The sequence below is a fragment of the Gymnogyps californianus genome, chromosome 9, assembly GCF_018139145.2.
Source record: "Gymnogyps californianus isolate 813 chromosome 9, ASM1813914v2, whole genome shotgun sequence".
Classification (NCBI taxonomy): domain Eukaryota; kingdom Metazoa; phylum Chordata; class Aves; order Accipitriformes; family Cathartidae; genus Gymnogyps; species Gymnogyps californianus.
In genome coordinates this window covers 3,279,063-3,303,513 of record NC_059479.1, presented here as the reverse complement: position 1 = coordinate 3,303,513, position 24,451 = coordinate 3,279,063, and the positions used below count along the sequence as shown (strand labels likewise).

Sequence of the window (24,451 nt, the reverse complement as noted above, 5' to 3'; positions counted from 1 at the left end):
GTTTTCCGCCATTTTCTAGCCGCCCGAAGAGGCCCCTCGGCCGCAGGGCCCGTCAGCGACGCCCGCCCGCGCCCACCCGGCGCGGCAGCTGCCGGCGGACGGTCGAGGCCGGCCGACCCGCCGAGGGGCGGCCGCGGCCGGGCCCGCCGGCGACCGCGGCGGCGCTGTCAGGCCTCGGGCGCGGCCTGCGGTGAGGCCTAGCCGCCTCCATTGTCCCCTTCCCCCGCCGGCCCGGCCCCGACGCCTCGGCTCACCTGTGCGGGTCCCCGCGCCGGGCGGCCGCGCCGCGGGCTGGGGCCCGGTGGGGGCGGCTCGGGCCGCAGGACTCCGCCGCCGCCGCCGCCGCGGCCTGGCATTCGGGTCCGCCGGGTCCGGGCCTGCACCAATCACAGGCTTGGGCCGGGCGGCGGGGCGCGAGCGCGCGCGGCCTGCTCCCCTCCCCCCGCCGCCCGCTCGCCGCCGGCCTCGCCGCGGCCGCCGCACGTCACTGCGCGCCCCGCGCGCCGAGCAGGCGCACCCGCCGCGCCGAGGCCGCTGCCCTCACTCTGCCCGCGCCGCCGAGCGCGCCTGTGCGCGGCGGGCGAGAGCCGGGGGGGGGCCGCGCCGACCCCCCCCCCCGCCTCCCGCACCGCCTCAGCGGCGCCGTTACCGCGGCAGGCGCGGGCCCGCCGCTGCGCGTTTCACTCAGGTATTTAGGTATGACCGCCAGGTAGCCTGCCCCGTCAGGGGCAACACCCGGTGTCACCGTAAGCGTGGCTGCTGGCCCGAACGCAGAAGTGCGCGGGCTGGGCACTACTGAGGTATGGAACGCCAAGCCCGCCGCACCGCTTTGCAGCCCCCACGCCGCACTGAACCGGCTGGGGGGTGAGGAGAAGGGGTGTTCCTGGGGTGGTCCCTCGATAAACACTCGCTACAGCCCCTCTCTTGCTCACAGTGCCTCTCCACAAGCAGTGGAAAGCAACAACAAGTGACAAGCCTTGTATTTTACATACGCATGTCCTGCCCCGTCATAAGGTGACACGGTTTGGAAATTCTTTGCTATTTCTGTATTCCGTATTGAATTTCAAGTATTTCTACATATACACAGACATTTCGGAGAGAATGCAAAAGCACGTGTGAACGTAAAAGGTTTCAAAAAAGGTTACTGGAAATCCCAAAGGAACTGGTACGGCATCAACTGTCCTCCCATCCACCTTTAGTTTCATAAGAAAGACAAAGGCACCTCGACTAGGCAGCTGTGACTGTCTTTGCTTCATTATTGTACAGTACTATGACATTAAAGACATGTTTTTTGGTATTTAAAACACATTCTTGCCAGTATTACTAGTCTCAAGAACACAATTCACAAAAGAAAACCCCGACACTGATAGTAAATTGGAAGAAACTGCTGGCATACATCACAGTATTTTCTTCACGTTTTTTTTTATCGTTTTGGATGTCTGTGTGAATACCAGCATCTCTACCCAAGTAGTTCTCTTAATAAAACATTGGCAGGTCTAGCAAAAAAGGAGAAAAAAAGAAAAAAAAGTCTTCTAAAGAATTAGCATGAATATACCTTAGTAACCACATCAGTAAAATTGTTCAACACCTAAAAATGGCATACACTTACAAGAGTAAATAGGGAAAAACTTGGGCTAGAGAAGCCCATAAGTTCTGTTCTCTGATTTAACTACATGAGTTGTAACTGTTAATTTTTCTAAACCTGCTTGAAGCTAAGAGTATTTTGGCATACACACACCTCTGGTTTAGAAACTGACCTGTTAAATTGGTGCACAAACTGTGCTGAATAGATCGTAGTACTGTAATGGTCGATTTTCAGACACCATTAGGCAAACACAAGCAACTGTTTTCTTTGGTTGAAATACAAATAGCTGATAGAAATGAATGTTTGTTTTTTAAAGTTTTGCCTTACATTTGAAATTAATTTTGTTCATGGACAGTGGGATTCAGTTGCCTGAATGTCTAATAGGATGTCCAAAATGGGTATAGCAGATATAACGACCTACAGAAGACCTGCCCTCTTCTAAAACAGCAGCGGGACATCAGATGGAACGCCACAGAGCGTCAAACGCTGCTCCAGGCACCTATGTTTAGGTACCAAAATCATGCAAGTAAATCTCATTTTGCACTACACAATTACAAATTTCACTTAAATACAGAGTTACAGGTTTTTTTCTTCTGTAATTCTTAAAAGATTCTTAATCCTGGACTTTCACCTCCTTAGCACAGAACTTGGAGACCTCTCCTACATTTGACCCCCCTCCCCTTTTTTTTCTTTTAAGGGGCAAGCAATAGAATAGTGGGTTAAAGCTGTCCGTAACACGCCACACACCAAAGTAAGTACAGTATTAAGAACATTCTAGTCTGTTCTTCCAGCTCTAGCAAGAGGTAGACATTCTAATGAGAAAATAATTTCAAACTGATCAACACAATTAAGGAATGAGAGGAAAAATACCTGAAAAAGGTAATCACAAAACTCAGTACTTAGGGAAATGGTAAGAGAGAATCTCACAAGGTGATACAATGAGAAAAGCAGAACTACAGAGAAATTAGTTACCCCTTTCTTCAACAAAATCCCACCTGTGCTGGATTCTGTCTTCTGGAATAATATTACGGGAAATCTCAAAAGCAAAATGAGCATAATGTAGCAACAAGCAACCACAAGGCTATTGCCAGCAGCGTGACACAACATTCAACATCAGACCCAACATGCAAATTTGCAGAGCAAGGCAGCAATTACAGGGAAAATCAATCCAAAGCATTGGTCAGAAGCAGAGAACAAAACCCCACCAAGACTCCAAGATCACAGGAATCCAAATATCAAAAAGGCCAACACTGAGTCACAAAGAACGCACAAAAGCCAAAACATGATACCTAGCAGGCGACCAGAACTGCTCCTTACCCTTCAGTTCAGAACACAAAGATTTCAGAGAATTACAGGGCTTCTCTGCTCTCCAAGTAAGAGGCAAACAACCAAAGCACAATGCTTGGCAGATGGCATATTCAAAAAGGTATTCCTTAATATTATTATTGTTGTTAGAAGTGACACCAGAGTATTTCAAGCAGTTTCTTCACAGTTTTCTTTCACATACAACTGCCTGATGTTAATATTGATGACCTGACCATGAGTGGTTATCAGGAGCAGTGCCTGTCCATGTGGCTGATGTCCTGCAACTCTTGATCTGCCTGAGAGTAAACAGCAGACAGCAAAAGTCTGATGAGGAAAGCTTCATTCTCTGTGAAACTTTATTCGTTTCAATTTAAAAAGCATGAGTGCATACCTTCCAGATAGCCCTTCTCTTGCCAGCACCATGTATATTTGACAGGATTGCCTTATCTCTTTCTCCTATTTCTCTTCAAAGGAGTGCTGGAATATCAAAATGAACATACTCAAATTCTGTGATCACTTTCAGGTTGGTAAACAGAGCCAGAGGTCAACAACAACCAGAGTTTGCTAAATTATGGCACTACTGGAGGCTAAGAAGTGACAGAAAAAAAGCAATTCACTGACAAAACTCACTGACACATTAGGATCTGACTTTCTGCTGTCAAAACAGTTTAAACTGATAGTCTAGGATCTAAACAGATGTGCTAACACCATTTCTGTATGTTTCTGAAGATAACAGAGAAACATTTTCACTTCTCTTATTTCTGATAGAAACTGAAAAATAACTGGATGATAGTAGGATGCTTTTACTGAACACACCCATTGAAAGAACAGTGGGTGAGACAAGTAAGAGCAATGGCATTCATCCCTGCTTCATCCTCTGGTGATGCCGGAACAAGGTGCTTCTTCAAGCTGGCTGTGCAGATGTTACTAATATGAACATTTAGCTTCTTTGTGCTTTAATCAGCAACAAAATTCTTAATACTGATATGTAGAAGCATTGTTCTAGGCTGTCTGCAGTCTCAGAAGACATTGTAATGCAGGTTTGCAAGCAGTTCACATTCAGAAAATCTTTGGATTCTTTTTAATGAGTTTTGGTGCCTGTGATTTCAACTATCCATGAAAAACTCCTCTGCCAGCATTAGATGATTTAACAGGTGGCAAATCTGCCCTCAATATGTGCTAGGTCCAGACTTAAATGCCCATGGGTGTCTTGCAGCAGTAGAAATAAAACCAGTGAAACTTACCCACTTTGGATATTTGTTACATTGTGGGAGAAACGGGGCGGGGGGGAAGGCAATTGTGGCTAAAGATTAGAGAACAGCGGCTAGGATGGCAGCTAAGTTACAGAGCCAAGAAAAACTGCCAGCTTTGGAGCCACCCTTCCTTTTTTCCCCAGCAGGAAGCTGTACCTATTCACTAAATACTTGCAAGGAACAGGAAGCAAAATGAAGGGGTCTGAATAGGTTTCTGGCTTCTTTACTACTGTACTTGCATAGGAAAGCCAATACAGTCTGGGCAATAACAGAGTTGTGGAGGGCATGGGAAGCGCCAGGATGCAGTTAAGGCATGGAGCTGTTGCGAGGACAGCATTCTGATTTATATAAAAGAAATGCCAATATTTTCACCTTTCTGAAAACCTTAAGATTCCTGTTTTGTCTTACAGTTTCACATATTACCTAATACTAGGAAAAGAATCATTTAACATAAATGTTAAAATAACGTGCTTGAGACTTTTTGGAAAATGGGAAATATATCCAGGACTTCAGTATCTTTGTTAGTTAGTGGCAAGGTAGTCAATTTTCCATAGCTTCATTTATTGTCATTATTTACAAAAGTTACAAAGAAAGCCACTGCATTTTTAAAGGCAAACCATTTCAGCTGTTAGGATCAACAAGACGACAAAGGAAGACAAAGTGAAAAAGAAAGAAGGGACAATGGAATGGGCTCATAAGCTGACGTTGCTACATTAGTCAATACTTCAGTATTTGATGCATCTTGGGATAGTGGGAAGCCGAGTGCCTTGGTTATGTTTGTGCAATGCTGCCAGTGTCAGTGAGACTAAGTGGCTATGCCTGAGAACAGAGCCTTCCCTTCTACCTAATTCTGCGGGTAACTGGTGTAACAAGAATACAGATTCTTACTACACAGTTCAGAATTGTATGTAATTTGTTGTTTTCTTTCTTTAAATATTGGCTCTTTACAGGGAAAAACAAAGCAATGTCAGTCAGGGCACAACAGGCTCTACATGCTACAATGCCCTGAAGAATCGTCATAATGATAGTTAAGAGAAATTCATGGTCCTACCAACAGCATTAGATTTGGAACCATAGCTCACCCACGTGCAGAGGGGGATCATGACACAGAGCAGAGCAAACATCACAAATAAATGGGTGAGGCAAATGGACACCAAGAAACAAAAACTGTACCTGGCAAAAGCTGTCTTTGACAGGCCTTCCTGAGAAATATGAAAAAATGCAACCCCTTACCCCCCTTTCCCTTTGATACGGATTTAAACCATCCTGGGAAGCAAACAAGGAAGAATAATGATTAGCATGCATATTTGTAATTTCTCATGCTGAAATCTGAGAAGACTACTTCCTTTCTCATGAGTTTCTTTTGAGGAAGGGCAGCTTTTTGTGATAGGTACTTCTCATCATTTAGGCACAGGACATATGGTTAATCGCAGAAGAACCCTGTGTCCCGATAGATGTGCATCAGTTTAAGCAATACTTAGAAGCAGCTATGTAAACTGTAAAATCAGGTATTCACAAAAAGTTGTCATCAATTACACAGTAAACAAATTGGATGCTAATATCATGTTTTGTTTTATAATTATCTTCTATACCTTTTCCTTGCAATAACTTTTAGTGCTTTCTAATAGTTATGGCTATTTCCTCTATGTCCCAGCCCACAAGGCCTTACTGATCTCTCAGCATTTGGATCGTCCGTTCATCATGTGGCATTCCAAAACATTTCAGATACAGGAAGCACTGGTACTTAGTATTTCTGTAAAGAGATTAGAATTAAATCAGTAGCATAACATAACGCTCCCCAGTATACAGATTATTTTAATAGCAAGTATCTAATCAAACTACATTTATATATTTCTTTTATTAGTATCTGAATGTGTGTGCTTCTTCTGAATGTGTACTCACCAATAGCTTTGGGAGATGATTTTCATGCAAATAACTGAACGTATTACGACTTTGTGCACACAAACTGAAACAGGTTTTGAAATATTTAAAAACATTTCAGCGGGGCGAGCTAGAAAGCAGCAACAGCAGAACATTTTGTTGCTATTGAGGTGGTTTTTTCAAAAACTGAAGGAAGTTTCTGTGGCCTAAACAGGAGGGCCAAAGAAATCACAGGGCTGTTGTGGAAGACAAAACATGGCCAGACACGGCCACTTGACCTTTCTCTTGACCCTGTAGTGATCCTTTGCAAGAAATCCATACACCAAAACTACTGCTCTGGAAGGAAAATCCTGTATTTTCTTTCCTTCATCATTCTTCCACTGAGTTAATGGCAAACAATTAGGAATGCAGGAGTCTAAAATACACATGCACACACATACTTCTTGGAATACTTAGCAAATTTTTCTACCCATAAAATTATTTTTGCAGATATTACATGACATAGGGAAAAAAAAAAGAACACCTCAGATGGGTAAATTAGGTTGCAGGCTCTGATATAATGCATGACTGGCAACAGATTTACTTGTACAATAAAGTATACAGGTAATATTCTCACCTTAATTAAGGACAGTCAAAACACATCACAACTCTTTTTTATTTAGTTATTTTTCCACTTACGCTAAAGGCCCCACCTTTTTAATACTTTTGTACAGTTGAAACATATGGCTTTCTGAACCGGGTTTTCTTTTTGTAAAATGTTAACGTTTTTCTTTTTACAATAAACTTTACCCATTTTGTCTTTTTTTTAACTCCATTATGAAGAGAAATGCCTGTTTTTTACTGATAATTTACAGCAATTATTGGTACCTCCTATACAGAAATAACCCAAAAGGCTCATTTACATAAACCAACTGTAATCACAAAATACTGATCTATCAAGATCTGGGCCAGAAAGACATTGCTAGTTGACTAACACCTTTAGCAATTTTGATGAGGCTGATTTTTTAGGCACAGAAAGGTCTTACAGTAAATACATCTGTCTACAAATCATTCAGTTGGGGGGGAAGCCTGCTAGAACACTGAGTTATATAAATGATTTTGTAAGTTCTGGAAGAAAAAACTTAATTTCTCTGTACATCATACTATTTGTACATGAAACATATAATAGCAACTTTCCATGAAGCTTTAATAAGGTCGAATTATGAAGTGGTGGAGGGAGGGGAACAGGAACCCCAGAGTCTCAAAGGAAAGGTGCTTTGTAAGAGGAAAGTACTGATAGAACTATTAACAGTCGTATTTTTCACGCATCAGTGGAAATTTGGTTGTATCATTATTCAGAATAGAGTTTGGAAAATTATTATAATTTTTAAAAGTTTACATTGTCAGTAAATGTAACAAGACAGTTGTTACATGAGCATTAGCACACTTTTATATTACCATTACAGAAGTTTTCAGCATGGCTGGTAACTAATAGCTTGATCTTTCACAGTATTCCAGTGAATCACAAGACATGCTGGCATGAAAAAGCAGTATTGGTGAAATGGGCACAGAGCTTTTAGGCTTTATTTTTTCATGTCAGCCATATAAATTCCCTTCACTGTACAGCAAGTTAGAACCGAGAATTCCAGTGATTCCTCAGCCAGAGCTGCAGGGATATCTCTATACTGACTGCAGTGTCTGTTCTTAAGGGGCTGTTTTGGGCAGCCATCCCTCAGTTTGGTGAAAACCCTGTTTATATGAGTTGTGGTATCTAAGTGTAAATGACTCAGAAAATGATTAAAACATTGCAAAATTTATCCAGTCTAGAATAGAATTAGCAGGAATGTAACATTCCTGAAGAAAACACCCATATATTAAAAGATGGTTTTAGGCTTTTTATTAGCTCACATCTTTACTTAGTGACATACATACTACCAATTTGAATTATGATAATTTGTACTCAGTACCAAGACAGAAGATTATGTAATATATATGCATAGGTATGGTATTGATACATACCCGATACTGTCTCCCCTCTGCATAACCTGCATAAGGCAAATTATTGCATGGATAGGCAAATTTCTCACATCGAGGTTGCTGGTTAGAAAAATGGTCTGTTGCTGGATTTGGTCTCCTTAATGGCTGAGGATGCATGGGACTATGCAAAAGAGAAAAAAGAGGTTATTAAAAATATGCGTAATAATATACTGCAAATTACATAAAGTGTTAGTTTAAATTGAAATATAAAAATAATAAAGCTCACTACTGCATGCACAACATTGAGGCAATAACATTGACATCTAAATGGTCTGTCTTTTAAGTTCATTTTATTGTCAAACCCTCATCCTGCAAACACAAGTAACAGTGAATTTAAAGCAGCAACATATTCTTTGAGCTTTTTTTTTTCCCCACTGTTACACTGAACAGTGCCATAATATCTAATTTTCTATATTCCTATGATTATTTTGAAAATGTTTTAAATTCATGATAGGTATACCTTCAACATTTTCAATGTTTATATTAAAAAAATCAGACCTTCTTGATGGACCGAAATACCAGAAAGCTCCAGTCTGTTTCTGAAGTAGAACCATGCTACTTAGGAGGAAAATGTTCTCCTATCATTTAGTTGCCTCATGGTAAACAAGTCCTCTGCAAAAGTTGCGGGTAGGAGCTGCAACAGTTGGCTGGTGTTAAGTGAGGAGGATTAAAGTGAGGGTGCACAACTAAGGAAACTGCGTTTCTAAAAAGTAATGAAAAAGAATAAATTTGTAATTATTAGAGGAAAACCATACAAGCCTTTGGATAAATCAGTATTTTAGGATTTTGCTTCAGAAACAAGAGAAACACACACTGACTTTTTCTTTTTGGTGATACATTAGGAAAACAGACTAAGTCTTAGACAGCAAGCTGATAAGTTTAGTCCTGTGTGCTAGTTCACATTTAGTAATAATCTACAAAACAGTCCTAGAATTCTTGCAGCAATGCTGTTAGAATTATGCAAGGTAGAGGAGAATAAAGAAAAAATTCAGAAAAATAATCTCTATCAAGGACTCAAGCCACAAAATGTATGTGAGTAATCCAGTCAAAAGCTTAGCCATTTACTGGATCTTTGCCACACCACTGGCAAAGCTACAAAGTAATTCTTGTCTCCAAAGCAGAGTATAAAGTGAAAATGACCAAAAAAGACATAAAACCAGCAGCACACCTGTAATTCTCTAATTGACTTGGGTTTGGGACATCATCAAAATCTTGTCTTCTCAGTACCACTTCTGGAATTTGTCCAACCCAGTCATCCTATACGTAGGGGATCAGGTGGTTACACAGAGCAAAATGACAACAAATCACAAAACCAGCTCACCAGGTACAGTATGTTAGCAGTTGTCTTTGGTGTAAAAAAAATTGTATAAACCAGTTTATCAGTTACAAAATATATTGTTATAGACACGTTTTCAAATGTATAAATTCAATTTATCTAAAAGACTCAGTAGAAGCCTTTACATACTTAGATAATGCAGAAAACGTACCTCTAAGATATAACAGAGAAACAGCCACCCAGGTAAGGCTCTGCACAATTAAGTAAACCAGGTATTAAGGGTCTTATCAAGGCCTGGAAGTATTGTTGAGTCTTTTATGATTAAACATTTCAGAAAGATGTCACTCCATAAATAACAGTGGATTTACCTCTGATTTATGCAAAACTGAGTCAAAAATTAAACTAAATACAGTGATCAACAATTAAGATCAATTCAATATTGTCGTTTAAAGACTGGCTGCTGTCTTGCCAAACATACTGCTAGAGGAAGAAGGAAAACATCACAAAGAAACAAAATAAATATTCTATGTTGTTCATTAAACTAATAAGTGATGTTCATTTGCTAAAGGTATCTTTGTTTAAACATGCAATGACCTGAAATAATTTTCAAAACAAGGTACCCTCAGGAGAGAAGCAGCATTCAGGGTAGTTCATCTGCAGGAGCTGATGCTGTCAGATGCGGATTTCGGTTTCCTCTCTTGCCTCTCTCAGACAGCTTTGGTGAGGGCTCTGCAGACTGCAGAGTGATATGTGCGCTAGCCTGCCTTGCTGGCATGAAAGCAAAAGCTCAGACAGTCAACAGTGGGCTTTTTACAAGCTCACATTTTCATGACCACCACATCTAGCAAGGAGATGAGGCAGGCAGAAACGTCCCACGGACTGCCTCTGGGCTGCTACTTGCAGTCTGGAGCACGAGAAAGTAGTAAGTATTGCAGCCCTTACCCACAGCAGCTCCTTTTACAGTAAGTTTTCTTCCCTAACAAAGTGTGCAGGATTTGGTCTAATTCACACCTTGAAAATGACAGTATCAGTTGAATGAAGTTCAGAATTAGTTAAAAATTAAACAGCACCATCTCCTGGTGAAGGTAGGCTTATGTCTAATTTTTTTTTCCCCACTGCATTTCCAAGCTACTAATACTTTACAGATACATTTAACAGGAAATAATGTATCAGACTAGATTATTTTCTTTCTTTTCTCAGACAGCCTACAATGTCTTCTTCTCAGACACTATACACTCCTTAATATGTAAAATAATCACCTGAAGTACCAAATGAGGAAATGAACACACACACACACAAAAATATATTCCCTTTCATGTTTCTTTGTATTTCATATTTCCGTTCTGTTTTTGAAATGCATTTATCCATCTTTTCTTGTGATACCCACTAGTTCAAGCGATGATCTCTACTACAAAGAACATCTTGCCTAATGGAGAAAATTGGCATGGCAGAGCATTAACCTAGCTGAAAAGGCAGCGTCTGGCCCTTCGGGGACCACAGTTCAAATCCCAGCTCCATCACAGATTACCTTTGTAATCCTATAAATGACTCTGTCTACTCTGTCTCACAGGAATGTTGCAAATGTCCCAGTGAAATATTCCATTACAAAGGTGATGCAGGTAATTTAATTTCAGATTTGATTTAGGGAGTTTCTTCTTTCTAGAAAAAAGAAACCAGGGAACGGTTAAATATTCTAGCCCCAAACCTAACTCAGTTGTAGGCAGTGAATTTTAAACAAATACGGCTAGAACTCTGCCAACAATGCTTATGTTATGTACTACAAACAATTATGTACTATCATTCATAGATTATGCAGCTGAGAGATGACAAAGATAAACAATACATTTGGTACAGCCATATCCTTCTGATCATCTGCACTGATCCCCCCCAGCCTCCAAAAGTGTCATCGGAAAGCAGCGCTCACAACATGAAAAGGAAAGAAGGGTCACATTATTGCAATTTAACCCATTCCATGAATTTTCATTCCACTTCCAGTTGAATAAAATGTATTTGAAACAAACGCTTCTAATTTTCATAAAGTTTTAATCTTAGACTCTGGGCCTGCAGAACTGTGTGGTGTTTATTCACAAAGGGTCAGATTCTCAGCTAGTACCACCTTGTTTGTCTTAACTAATTTGTGCAATTATGCTGCTCTGCACCAGCTGGTGACCACATACATCTTCATTACAAAAATAAGCCTGATTTCTTGTCTCTAAAGTAAACAACATAGATCAAGTCTTTCCTAGGCCTCTCTACCTGTACTCTGACACATCTTGTACTTGCAAAATTTACTTTTGCACATATAGAAATAGAATATAGGAAGAGACTGAGTTAGGCCACCTAACACACTGAGAACAGCCAGTAATGGAAGCATAAAGAAAAAAAAAGTGCTAACAGTGTAAATACCTGAAGTACTATCAATACATCAACGTAACTTCTAGCCAGCAGCATCTAAGTCATTAACTGACTGAGCCGGAGCGGAGTCTGTGGCGGCATTCGCAGCAGCAAACGAAGTGGACTGATACAAGTGGGACCTCACATTGACACTTGATGCACTTCAGAAGAGCCTGCTTTTCAGAATATGTCTAGTTTGGCCTGGGCACTGAATGTTCATCAGAGATGGAAGCATATAGTCTGGTTGGTTTAATCTGAAGGGGAATCAGTTTGTGCACTCCCAGGCTGCTCCGAGACGTGAACCGCAGCACAGTGAGTGGCACAACCAGGACGTTACCTGCCTGAAAGCATACATCCAATCGGAACACCTGCCTCCCTGAATAGATGTCTGATTTTTTAAAAACTAATTTACGCTATGAGTGCATACTGCTGGATTATGCATTTTATCAAAAAGCACTTGGTTTTTTTTGTTTGTTTAAAACTTCTGCCTGATTTCATTTGACATTGCCTAGTTCTTACATTAAAAGCAGGGAATAGTAATTTCTCACCCAATCTCTCCTCATACAGAAATCAATACTAATGACCCTGAAATTCTAGATGTACTACATTGCTTGCTGAGATGGGGGGTCAAAATTACATTCAGTAGTCAAAATGTAGGCATAATTAAGATTTGCGCAGTGGTATTACAATGTTCCTCATATTGTTTTCAGTTTCTTCCTAAAATCCCTAGCAAAACAAACTTTTTCAGAAAACTTTACTCTAGACGCCCCTTCTGAGTTCTAATTTCTCATTTAGAGATGATTGCCAGGTACACAAAGTTAAAACTGCTTTTCTACATGCATTAGTTTGCATTTATAAACAATAAATTTGTCATTTTCTTGTCTAGTCAATCACTATTATATGCTGCTGTACTTCCTTCATAGTAAGGCTAATTTTTGACTACTCTGGAGTACTATGGCATTATCAGCAAAATTTGTCACCTTACTAGCACTGCCTTTTACCTGTTCTTACATGAACACTACACAAATCCTCATGGAACTTTGCCAATAACCCTCATACAAGCAAAAAACCTTCAAGACAAATAGCCAATCCTTCCTCTGGTGAAGTATAACTAGTAAACAGTCAAATGAAACTGTAGGCATGGCTCTTCAGCAGCTTAAATTGGTTGAAGTCTGGACAGTATCCCAAACTCTTCCCCTCTGGCTACATACTCCTGCACCTTTCCTTGCACGGGCACTACTACCAGTAATAGCATTCAGCAACCTAGTTCATGAGCTGATTGGGCTGAAACTAGCTCACCCAGGAGCTGGAACAGTGTAGTGACGATACAAGGCAAGAGGTTGTAGCATATGGCTTCAGCTCATATCCAAATTCTCTCTCTTTTTAATGCTGGTCTTCTAATTGGCCTAAAAGGAAGTATTTATTTGAACATCCTTTTAAAATAATGCCTAATTCTTTGTTTTCTCCTATGCAAATTAGATTAACTTCATCCTTGATGAAGTTTCACCTTCTCACATGCATTTAGATGATCTTGGAAATCAAATACTGGGCAAATAAAAGGAAGATTTTAAACTCAGATTACCTTTAATTTTACCAGATGACCCTTCTTTGCTATTCATATACCATTTGGTTGAATCACAAAATCATGTCTGACTTCCACTAGAATTAGGAACATGTGATATGCCCCACACACCATCATCTCTTACCCTTGGTGACTGCTGACAAATGTGCCCCAAGTTACCAGCCATTTCAGCAGTAAATGCAGGGTTATGTTGTGCTTCATGGTATGGAGGATTTGTCTGGTTCCTGGTTGGGGGAACAATGTGAATTTAGAGCATTAGCAATAGTTTGAGGGTCTTGACCAATCTTTTTGTACTGCAGATTAGTTCAACAGCCATATCATAGGTTTAGATGTACTGTGGCAATGACTATTCAAGAGCTATGTATTATTACAATTTTTCTATGACAGAGGAAGTACCAGTGATACGCACTTTCTTCAATGAAAGAAGAAAAAAAACCATATTGTCTATGTACTTGGGACAGGTATCAGTGAAAAAAAAAAAAAAGATAAAGTGTTGAAAGCAAAAAGCAGCTCAAATTGCCAATGCCTAGGACCAAAGAATGGAAGAATTGTGTTTAATTGCCAAGACTCTTGTCAATGTTTATCGGTCTTATTTTTTTTTTTTTTAAAAACTTGTTGAAAGAAAGCCAACCTTAATAGCAAATAAATCAGCAAGACAGATTTGGTAGTCTTGAGTTAAATTAGTAAATATACTTATCAATCTTTAAAGCTTGCCTGGTTAGCCCTAAAGAAGAGAAGCAATGACTTAGAGTGAAGTTCTGCATGCAGTGGTAAAATGCTGAATAATGGTTAAGTGCCCTGGTAAGATGCTTTGATTTAAATTGTGTAAAATTGTGTAAACAGTATTTTGGCAGAGGACGCTATATGGCAAGCTTGTTGATTTAAATATCCAGAGGTTAAAAATTAATCAGAGTAACAGACTTCTTTTGCTTTACTTCCATTTTGATTATAAAAACCCTTTTAACTACATCCAGAGTAACTTATCCAGCTTTTTCACTTTTACAATAGTAGACACAGTAAAATATTACAATAACTATGATAACCAGTGCTACTGCAGGAAGAATAGTTACTAAAATCAAAGCTAGAGTGTTCCAAAGGTGGTTACATTTGGAGCCCATGTACCCATACTCCTTCCAGTCCACTCTGAAGTAATCACATCTGCAAATAAAAATATTAATTTTAGCAACATTACTTTAATTTAAAAATAAGTAATACCAAAAAAGTAAAATATTTTGCTATATAATGATCTATTATTGAACACTGCAGAGGTCAAGAGATTCAGTATTTTTCCTGTTTGTCTAAAGATGTTACTTATCTTAGTAATATACATCTTATTCTAGATTTGATGCAAGTGCACTCTGCCAGGTTCTGCGTCAACCAAGTCCAAGTTAGCATTCCAGTAAGTCCAAGATAATAAGTTTTGTTGAGAATAGGGTATATTAGCCAAGTCATGGCATGATTCAGGTCAAAGATCTTTTCACCAGCTGTAAGCACGGCAAAGCTACTGAATTTCCAGAATAGACTATGCAGATATAATTGAAACATCACATTGCTATCTATCATTATGACATTGATGCACCTTCTATGAAAAAGCAGCAACACAACCCATAGTAGATTCACAGAATATGTCCGCTCTGCTTTTAAGAGTAAGACTTCTCATGGGATAAGAATGTTGCTTTTTTAAAAAGCTAAGTTATTTTAATTAATTCAGGGCTTCTTTTTTTTGCCTTCCCAAAGCATTACTTCCTCCGCTAATACAAAGGATATCACTAGAACAGAATGTCCCCAGCCATTCTCATGATGGGAAGGTTCTTTTGATAGGGATTTTGCATCATTTGTTGATGTAAACTCTGGATTTGGGTAACCTTTTCTGAGAGTTTGACCTTGATCTCCACTACTGAAAATTCTTTTCTTACTGCAATTTATATGCAATATTTGTATTGACCTGGATATGATTCAGAATATGTATTTATAGTTTCAAGAATGTAGCATTCTATTTCTTTGGAGTTGCACTAACGTTTACACAGCGTACTCAGTGATGTAATGTGGTATACTGGCTACAACTGGAGGCTAGCTGCGTCTTCATGAACAACAGACTGGGTCACAGAGAAATTATTTCCTTGAATCCACCAGGTAGTCAGATGAGCTTCATAATACTGCCCTGGTATTTTCTTGCTAATGTCCTGTCAAGTCTAAGGGTCAAGCTATATGTAAAAAACCAAATATGCTAGATATGGGAACAAGATTTTCTACTCAGATTATTAGATTTTAAAAAAAAAAAAAAAAAGGAAAAAACCAACTACATAATGGAGAATAGCATATTACAATTTTTTTTTTTTAACTCTAAAGAAATTTTGATCAACCTGGGAAAAAAAATTAACTTTCCATTACACAGCATAATTCATTTCTAAAGTAAAACCTCTGAGACAACAGCAAGCATGTGAAAATTGAGGACTGTAGTGATTACCTACATTATGAATTACATGGCCTACACATATTCTAAAAAAGAAAATGCTGCACTCATCCCAGATTTGATGCTCTGTAGCTGAGTTATGAGCTTATGCAGACTGTGAATGAAGATCAACATCTACTTTCATGGATCACACTGCAGGGTCTAAATTTAGTTCATCATTAAGAATATATTTGACAAGCTGCATTGACATAGTGTATATTTAAACAAACAAACAAGCAAGCCAACCCCACACCCTCCTGCAAAAAAGTTTTTCATTTTTACATTGACAGTAAATATTGGTAGGACAGAAGTTGTCTGTATTACCCAGGCAGGTCTTAAAGTCCTCAACTCCAGTGCAGTTGGCTGTAAATCAAAACAAAACAAATATTTATTTAATGCAATTATACAGTAACATACTGTTAGTGGGCTGTATTTTTAAATACATCAGAAATTTAAGCTTCATATTATGTACTCTGTAGACGATACTGTGTCTTACTTTCCAGTGACTTGCCTCTTCAAAATTTTGAAATTATTTGAGAAATGAAGGTTTACCTGCTTAAATTACTTTACTCTGAATTTGTACCCATCTTCCAGTTAGCCAGTAAATTGTATGGCTTATATTATAATTTTTATCGCATCATTTAAGTGTGGTTGTATCTGAATTCCACTATGTATCATCTCTGGATTGCTGGCAAACGCTAAAAGTCATGAAACCCATTTGAGACTCAAACCTTCTAATTATAATCCAAATGAAAACCTTTTTGTGTGTTTTGGATTGGGATTGTTCCTTATTTTGGTCTACAAAAGGATTTGTTTTGCATTAATGTTGGTTCTTCTCCATCTCCTTTACTGTGTAAACATTGTGGGCTGTAAATTATGTTCCAGAAGTTGAGTGCTTACAGTACTTCACAGGCATACGGCTGTCTAAAAATAACTTCCTCATCAGCAACATTAATCAGACATCAAAAGTCACCATGTTTGGCACTCAGACCCTACATTCTTTGCTACCTGTTTCTTTCCTATGTAGGACTCGGACTGAATGCTGTACGTATCATTCATACCAGCAAGCTACAAGCTGACCCAGAGGTTCTGGTGCAAAGCCACTGAAGTTTATGATTTACGGAGATGTACCTGAAATCTTGACCTATAATGTATAACCAAACAAGGAATTGCAAGACACCACTGGAGATGCTGAGAGAGAAAATTAAAACCAGGACTGTACCTGGCAAGGCCAAGCACCATTATGATACTCAAAAAAACCCCAAAACAGCCAGTACAGCTGAGTATAATTTTGCATAACTTTTCACAATGAGAAAATATGCATTTAGAATGAAGCCAGAAAGTCAGAACTGGACGAGATCTCTCTCTGAGCAGATCCATCTAAGCCTACCTGGCAACTGACAGGAAGAAAGTGGTATCAGAGCATTGTAATATTATTGTTTTGCTATTGTAAGAGGGATTTTACACCATGAACAGGTGCATTAGCAAACTCATGACTAATGCATTATTAGCTAAAGAAACTATGCTATGAGCAGTCTTTATTTCAAAAAAAGATGGAAGCCTCCTTCCTCCCCACTGTCCAAGACAATCTAATCCAACATTTACTGTTAATCAGAGATAAATCTAAATGATCACACAGTGATCAAGGCTTGCATTCATACAAATCTACTTAAATATATTGCATTCCTTTCTCTCAAGAGGGCATCAGCATTGAAGCATTTTCCAAGACAACCTAAATATAGATCATATGTTATGACTATAAAGTACAGAACAATGAAAAAACCCTAGTAGTATTTGGCATCGTATTACCTAGGAGATAAGCAGCACTAATGTTTTTTAGCTACCCCTATGATCAGTAACAGAATTACAATTCTTTTCATAATGTTACAAAAACTACTAAGGGAGTAGAAAATAACTAGCTGTGATTCTGTTGGAGAGAGAGCCTCCACTGCTGAGCCTCGCTCACTGCTGAGCCCTTCACAGTACTGTAGTCTATATAATGCAAAGTTATCCTTAGGTGGTAACTTTTTTTGACAACTTAAAGGCTAAAGTAGCACAAAAAAAATTCCTCAAATCACAAACCAAAACTCTATTAGAAAAATAGTAACTGCAGCTGGTTTACATCACTATCAGGTTAGTGATACCTAATTACTAGTAACTGGTAGCTACCAGGTAAAGAACAGTGATGTAATAAAATAAATAAATAAATAAAATCAATCTGTAGGAAATCTTCCCATAAAAAAAATTCCTGACTGATACTGTATACTCTAACAGAATCAGAGACAATTCCATATAACTTAACTTCTCATTTAAAATAACCTTTTTTCAATGCATTCTGGTTATCAAGCTCTTAATTACTGATGATTTTCTCCCTGTTCATCTCAAAAAAATCTTCTAAAAATAGTTGCTATAAAAAGAATGTATAATTTTTTTAACCCATACACCAAGTATTTCTTCCTACTGAAAAAGAACCGAACCATCTTACTTATTTAAAATGTGTCCTTTTGACCTTGACAGATTGACTCAAAATGATTCAAAACCACCAGAATACTTAGTATTTCAGTTGTAATTCATATGGTTGCAATCTTTTTAATGTACAGAAGTACAGAATAACAGGTGAAAGCAAAAGCATCTTTGTCTTGCATACCTATGCCTCTGTAAAATACCACCATACTTTTGGCAGTACAGAACTCAAGAACTATGAAACACTTCATAACGGCAAACACAGGTAAGCAGTTGTCACACAAAGGTCTTAACATTTTCACTGTTTTCCCATTATTTAAAAATAAACTCTACCTAAACCATAAGGAGAATTTCCTCAGAAGCAATACCATTGGGATTGCATATGAATATCATAGCAGCACTACCACAGGTAAGCCAAGCATTTGATAGACACATCCCTATTCTGACAAGCTATAGAGCAAAAATGCAACCACGTCTTACGTTCTAAAGCTTCTTGTTCACTCAGCAAATTGCTGACCACGAACAGAATGAAAAGCAAGAATGGACATCCTGCAGCCGACTGTGGTAAAAGACCGTTTCTTCCAGATTTTGCTAGCAGCAGAATGCACTCTCCTTTCTGCTACTGTTATTTACTGTAGCAAGTCAAGGATCATGGATTTTGAGCTTGTTTTACAACATCCTGCTCTATGAAGAATTACTAATTAACTTATAACAGATACAACTTCCTGATAACTTCTCCAGCATATTTTATGACAACTGGGTAGTTCCATAAAACTGTCTCATTAATCTTGCTATTTCTGAATTTTTGAATACATATGCAAAGTATTCCTTTAATGACACAAGTTTCAACACACTAAGGTATCTGTCACAAGCATTTATCTGTTCTCCTTTTAGGGTCACCTTACCTTTTAAAGATAACAAACTTTGAATGTATTTGAAGACAAAGTTCCTTGAACATACATTGTTTTTAAAGACATGTCTTTGACATGGATCAAGAGTATAAAAATGATGATTAAAAGGTTGTTATCAGGCTGGTCGTAAGATGTCTCTGCTCCTAGAACAAATGAAGCCTTGCTGCGATAATTATTGCTGCTTTGATTGCTAGGCACAGCTGCAGAACATAGTATGTTACTGACAGCTCTTCCTTCAACCCACAATCTGTCCGATTACAAAACATGGTTGCATCTTTTTGAATTTTTCATGATTTCCTAACTTCCAATCTCATGATTTTACCAAAACTCCTCCCACAGTTTGGCATGAAATACCATACATATTCTTCCTCATTATTGCCATATGTATTGATGCATTTTCAAATCAGATTCTAAAAGGAAATTAAAACTACAATTTCTGTACTGACTAGACATGAATTCTTACATTGTCCCAATTTCTCTGAACCTGTTTTCTTTTTGCAAATGTGGAATTACACTGAGATTTATTTCACTCCAAACTGCAGCTTTATTTAGATATTTTTACCTGCATATGTAAAGGTAAAGATGCCTGTTCCCCAAAAATAATTGCACAAGGTTCTGGTCCCAATCACAACAGCTCAATTTACTACAGCTGGAACTGAAACAAAAACTTACTTCATAGCATGCTTTTTTCCCCGTAGATTAAAAAAGAATTAAAAGGCAAAAGATCTAAATATTATATCTAAATATCTATCTAATATTCACTTTAATGAATATACCATATTATCTTTTGGAGAAGGTAATTCATAAGTTAAAGCTAAGTGGAGGCTTGTATCAAGGAAGGCAAGGAGTTCAGTATATGCTAGCACCAAGCCAGAACATTTGTTTATAATCAGGAGAAATAAATATTTCAAATCATAGTGTTGACTACACCAAGACTACTACTTGCAACTTAATGATAATTCTTATTAGGATTTTACTAGTGACCCAACTCAGCGCTGTTTCATTTGTGATATCTGAAGGTAGCACAAATGAAAGTTGTAGTTCTCTTTCAGATATATTGTTTTAAATAAAGTCTCCAAGGCAGGTAGGGGAGGAATGATCAGAACCAGACGGAGCAGCTTTGACAGGCAACAAAAAAAATCTCCAAGTTTCACTTTAAGAGTATACCTTCCATATATATATATCCATCTGGAAAGAGAAGGGATAGGAGGTAAAAATCTGACTGCATAAAGTGGGGAGATGAATTTTGGGTAAAAATAGTCAGATAGGAAAACACGCACAAACATATTTTGAAGACTAAGAAGGAAGGATTGCTTTATTAGACTACAGTTCAGAAAAGAGCCTAAACTGTGCTTGCTGGTCGTTTTCTTCCCTACATCACGAGATGAGAATGAGAAGGGAATGAGAAAGTCAATAACCCAAGTAACATCCCAGAGGTTTATCTTTCTACCTGGAAGTTTCTGATTCTCTGCTGGCAGCATTTTCTTCCAAGGCTGGCTTTGATGTTTGCACCATGAGCTGTTTTCAAATTTGCCCAGCAACACCTCAGGACTGTCTTGAAATTCTGTGTCTCATCAAAGAATGACAGGGAGGAAGACACTGTAGACAGGAATGTGGCATCTTTTCCCATGATATTGTCTTCCCTAGATCACTTTTTAAAGGCTTACTAGAATCTTCCCTGTTCAGCATTACCAAAGTGAGTAGCTATCCCAGCTACTGCTGAAGTATTTTGTTGTCATTTATACTGTTAAAACAATCCACAGCATAAGTTAGGAATGTAAGATGTGCTCACAGCTCCCACATAGCAATCCAAGGCTTCCTTTCGTACTGCGAATTTATTTCCCCTTTTCACCTACCCCAGTAAAAGTTGGTATCTGTTTCCTCCATGAGTCCCTCACACCGTCGTTTCCCACCTTTCCTCCTTGATTGTCCTCCTAGCTGTGGTCTGCAATACTTAATCTTCTCAAGTTCTTTTTTTTCTTCCAGAAGTGCCAAGAATCCAAGTGCAAGTAACTGTATCAGGCAAAAATAAGCAAATAAAATGTAGAGAGCTATCAAAATGTAAACATATGATTTAAATGTCATCCTAAACTCTCCCAGACTACTCTTCAATGCAGCCTTCCTCTATCTATATTAGAAAGCTGTGTCTTGGCAATCTCTTACATACAAAAACTTTTATCTCAACCCGTAAAATGCTGTTTGTAATGTGTAAATACTGGAATGAATTAAGATGGCTAAATTAAAAAAAGGAAATCTCCTGATGCTCACAGTAATTAAACTCTTTTTACCTCTGAAACCCATGATTTTTTAACCTATAACTTGCAACAATCTTCTAAAAAGGTAATGAAAGCTCTATTAATTTGAGACTTTTGAATGGAAAAAATAGAGAAAAACACCAGAATATGTAACACAGGAAATTGTACCCAGCTGGCAGGATAAAGACTGTTTTGCTGACCTACACCACATTTTTAAACTTTGGTTTCTATGGCCCCACATACAGCTTGCATATTATAAACTGTAGGTCAAGATATATAAACACAATCCAGTGACACAAATATTTGGTGTTAGAACTGAACTGTATACTTAAAAGTAGTTTGAACTGTATACTTAAAAGTTGTTTGAACTGTATACTTAAAAGTAGTTAAGCACACTTCTACACTATTTTGGTTTTTAGTTGACAATGCTACTATTTATACGCGATGCCTATATGTGAGTTCTAAATCACTGACTACATAGTCGTATGTAGACTGTGAACAGAGTATTTGTAAGTAATTTTGTGTAATAGTAGAGAAACTGTCCTGCTTTGTAGTAACAGCTGTTTTCTGCGTCAACACTTACTGGCTATTCTGTTTCCCTGGGACTTGAGAAAGATGAAATTATAAAGGGATTCTCTCCCACCCCTCTCCTTGGAAGTTCTTTCCACCAATGTACTCATGCAGACATCGAAGTCCACAGTAAAGGGGTTTGTAATTTAAACTCACCAAATTGTGCTGAGCTATTTTGGTCTTGGTTCAGTCACGAATGATTTGACTTAAAACCTGCTCTACTCAAACTCATCTTAGCAAGCGTTATCAATTACAATATACAGTAGTGATAGCTAATTAAGTTATTTATAATAGTTCATGCTAGAAACCTTATTGCGCAGGAAAGATTCCAAATGCATACCATTCGTGTCAGAGGATTATAGCAACAGCCCACTGATTGCCTCAATTAATCAAAGTTAACCCCTTTGAAGTATTACTTAATATTGTTTTGGTCAATAAAGAAAAAAAAAAAGAGGAGAAAAATTGAGAAAACACTCTTATTTCATTATAAATATTACTGATTAATGCAAAATAAATAACAGTAAACACGTACAATAACTACTTCATTTTACAAATGAAATACATCTACCTAGAGTCCAAAACTCCTCCAGGGAAGGCGGAGTTTAACAAATACAGCTAGAGAGGAATTTTTTTCTCCAATTACTCTATATCCTGTATTCATTTGCAATAGCTCTAAAGTAGCACCAAGTAAGAGGAAAATCCACATGAAGGGAATGTGCACGCTAACATTACAGTCTTAGATCAATAGATAGGAAACACAAAACAGCAAGTGCCACGACAGCAGCATTTCTTTGCTGTTCTTCATCTCTTCTGGGCTGGAAGGGATGTATTTGTTCGGGCTTTTTTCCCTAAAATGTTTGTTTATTCAATTTCAGAGCTGATCTGCCCTCAAGACCTCCCACATAGTACTGAATTTTATAGACTCACATTGCTGAATCATTTTTACAATATAAAAGCATCTGTGCAAGTTTACCTGTGGATAACTGGCATCACCATATTTCTCCATTTACCTAACTCCCACAAAGGAAACTCCTGGTACTTTTCTACTCCTTACACAACCGTTATTTTTGTGAGCGTTGAGACAAGCCTATTCCTCCATGCCAATGACTTCAGAAACTGCAGGACTAAGGAAGAAGAGGGTAGGATGGAGAAAGGGAGATCAGAACAAAGTGCTGAACACCAAATCTCTATTATTTACTCTCATTATTAAAATATTTTCTATTATTTATTTCCTGGGCAATTTATATAAAGCTATGAATAAGCTAGACATCAGGAGTTTGGTAATACACACTGTGAAGCTTAGTTTTTAAAGTGTTTTACTTAGTTTTTAAAGTGTTTTAACAGTCTTAAATACATTCTGATGAGCAGGAAGCCTTTAAACCCAGGAGGAATGTGGTACGGCACAGCAGGAATATGCTGTGACTCCGTGTGGGTGGGGAAAGTAGCCTCAGCTGCTACATGTACTCTGACCATCAGCCCAAGCCAAGTTACAAACCAAGTTACAAATGAGAGAAAGGGAAAGAATGATTTCTCCATCCCTTTGTTTGAGACTGAATGTAGCCTGAAAAAGGTGTGCAGGGCACTGGTCCTGAAGCTAACTAACAGGGATGAGACAGGAGCTAAGAAGGAATCCTGTAATCGTATGCATCTACCATTAAGTTTTGTTGGTTAACTTTTCTCTTTTGCAATTGTGTTTCCTTCCTGAGAAAAGAATAGAAAATACCCCTCTGGCAAGGATGAATGGCAGCAAAACCTGACATCTTAGCACACCCCCAAACTGTCACCTTGCCTTTTTATTATTTAAGAAGTCTTTTAAAAATTCTGAACATTCACTGCACAAGATCCTGAATATGTGATGGCCTCTATGTGAATGATTCGTCATCCTGAAGAACTATACAGGAAGAAATGGGGATACACCCAAAGTTTGTGAAAGATTAACTGCGTTGAAGTTTAAGTTAGCACAAGCATTGTTTTTTAGGATGGTGCCCTTGAAATTTCTCTGTAATTTATAAAATCCCAACATGGATTTCTGCATTTGATAGGAGCTAGCTGCTTATGAAAACATGCCAAATGCAGTCACATTAACAGCGAAAGGTAAACTTTAACCTTTACTTTTCAAAGGATAAATAATGATCTGTAAAAACCAATGCCTAGCAAATTCTTGAAAGAATACTGCTTTAGCTGAAAGCCCAACAGCACTTAATCTTACAGCAGTGGATAACACCAATTCTCAGCCTTGCCAGAAGATTGCTTTACAACAGACCCCAGAATCACGCTCACAAGAACAGAGAAATTAACATATACCTCAGTAAAAGAAATTGCGTGATCCTTCTTCAGATGTAACGCAGAAGCGTGAAGTACCAGTTTATACACATGCTTTGTTCTTCTGGTTGACGGGCTTTCCCCTCAGGATCCGGCTCACAGCTGCTGAGTGCCAGCACTTCAGGTTGTGTGCTAAACACACACCTTTACCTAGGGCTTTTAAATTTGATTAAGACAAAGATGCAG

General features: G+C 38.5%; 1 protein-coding gene and 1 long non-coding RNA gene across 3 annotated transcripts in view; both read right to left on the bottom strand.

Annotated features, from left to right (window-relative positions):
• Positions 1-13,556, bottom strand: part of ZNF711 (zinc finger protein 711) — a 47,744-nt gene extending 34,188 nt beyond the window's left edge. The window contains exons 1-6 of one of the 2 annotated variants that reach the window (XM_050901825.1): positions 13,417-13,556; positions 10,845-10,975; positions 9,209-9,297; positions 8,539-8,743; positions 8,023-8,161; positions 5,736-5,896 (exon numbers count right to left, since the gene is read on the bottom strand). The gene's annotated coding sequence lies outside the window, so the exon portion shown is untranslated. Of the gene's footprint in view, positions 1-254; positions 300-5,735; positions 5,897-8,022; positions 8,162-8,538; positions 8,744-9,208; positions 9,298-10,844; positions 10,976-13,416 lie in introns of those variants that run through there. The other variant, XM_050901823.1, reaches the window with a different exon arrangement.
• Positions 13,557-14,011: 455 nt separating this feature from the next.
• On the bottom strand, positions 14,012-21,121 carry LOC127019640 (uncharacterized). Its single transcript, XR_007766955.1, has 3 exons — positions 20,975-21,121; positions 16,069-16,107; positions 14,012-14,450 (listed from the first exon to the last, which is right to left on the bottom strand). It is a non-coding gene; the product is annotated as an uncharacterized LOC127019640 (long non-coding RNA).
• Between the last annotated feature and the right edge of the window lie 3,330 nt (positions 21,122-24,451).